Raw genomic sequence first — 2106 nt, 5'->3', positions numbered from 1 at the left:
GATATATAATGTGTAATGAGTGTTTTATTTGGCTTTATCAACATCAGATACAACGTGACAAATTTCGGTAAAGACGGTCAATCATTTGTCTATGCTATAACATATAACGACAACAGAAAAAACAACATACTCTCCGCATGGGAATGGTACAATATAGTCAAGCTGTAACTGAGCATAAATTTAGCTAAATTCTCTCTTCTGTGTTATCCCATGAAACTGTAATAAAATAGCTCCATGTTCATTTTGAGTCCATTATCAGCGTTTTTAATATGTTTATCTTACACTTAAATAACAAGCACACCTACTTACCCTTCAACAGAAAATCTTCAGTTCTATCACATGTGATACAGTACAGTACAATATACCAGTAAGTCTGGTCTTCCAAATATCTCGCGATCAAATGACTTCTTGTCAGATTTTTGTGCATCTTTATGTTATAATATATTGACGTCATTGAACTATTTAGAGCCTTATTAATTAATGAACAAGGGGTATTCATCATCTCGAGATTAGCGCATCGGACATACATGTACTTTCATAAATACAAATTTATAATTAAATGTATATGATGTTTGGTTTATTGGACCTATTGTATTGCTTTTAGGTGAATTATGTTAATGAATTCTTACATACTTATCGTTGTTTTGTTTGCGATGCAGTTCAATGATCTGCTGTTGTATTAATTACCGTACCAATGGAAACAGGATTTCCCTATTAGCACCATGCTTCACGTGTGATGTAACGCGGCTAATCCATATTGGAAAGGTGTATACTGTGAAGGCCCAAATTATGTGTTGTGTGAACTGTTCAATTATTATACTTATATGCCTATTTATTAGACGTATATATTGTATAATTCAGAACATGTCATTTAAATTTAAGGTTTGCTCTTTATGGTCACTTGCAGTAGGTCGCCTATAGCAAGTGAAATAAATTGAAATTGGAATAGGCTTATCATTGAAACTCTCGCATAAAACGAATTACCGGGGGCCTAATGGTTAACGACGATGGGGAGGTTAAGAAGCAGAACCACAACTGACGACAATGACGATGATGAGGCTTGATGGGTTGGTCGATGATGATGATAAGGATGAATATAAATACAATAATAGATGATGAACAATTATCTCCTTGGTCTAACTTGATGTCGAGACTTTACGCTAGGCTTTTGTGTCGATTTTCATAAACATCTTTTTCATATTAGCTGATATATAATGGTGATCATTCCAGTGTTTTTCTAACGCTCTTTTCTTATTATTTCTTTGTTAATTACCTTACTAATTAATATCAAGTACCATCACTTAATTTTAATTTAGCTAGGCTTCCATCAGGGAGTAGGTGGAATAAGGTCGTTGTTATAAAATGTTGATTACTTACAAGACAAACAAAAACGTACATTTAATTTTTACATACATTTCTTTATTTTAGAAATGTATTTATATAGAATAGTAGAACATACAATTAAAAAAGACCAACAAATAAAGATAAGAAATACATGATTGCCAATGGCAATACAGACGTCTTCATTTTCTACCCAAACTTTGACGAAAAACTTGGTTAATGAGATAAAAAGAGATAATGAGATACAGATTTTTGAATATTTAAAAAAAGTTACGGAAAATATGGAATTATTAAATTTCATATTCTGTCCTAGCCAAAACAAACAAACAAACAAACACACAAAACAAAACAAAACAAAAAACAAATCCTTAAACAGCATTCTTCCGTACAGTACAGAGCACATGGCATACAGGGGGAAATGTAAATTCGAAACAACAGCCTAATGTGAATTAATGGTTTTTAAATGTTATCATGATTGTAAAAATACATCAAATGACGCCGACATTATTATTTTTTTTAATTAATAAATAACAATAATAATAATAATAATAATAATAATAATAATAATAATAGATGGATTTATATAGCGCAAATTACTTTCTTAAATCTGTGTAATATTTTCATTAATAACAATAACACAATAGTAGGCCTAATAATGAGAAAAGTACAACCATTTTTTGTTCTTCTTTTGATTGAACGTTTTAAACTTTATTTAGTAATTTGTTTTATATAATATAATAAAAATGAAACAATTTGTAATAAGAA

Source organism: Anneissia japonica, unplaced genomic scaffold (genome assembly GCF_011630105.1).
Source record: "Anneissia japonica isolate Jap-2015-1 unplaced genomic scaffold, ASM1163010v1 scaffold287834_len5846547_cov211, whole genome shotgun sequence".
Taxonomy (NCBI): domain Eukaryota; kingdom Metazoa; phylum Echinodermata; class Crinoidea; order Comatulida; family Comatulidae; genus Anneissia; species Anneissia japonica.
Note: the sequence above shows the minus strand (reverse complement) of the source record.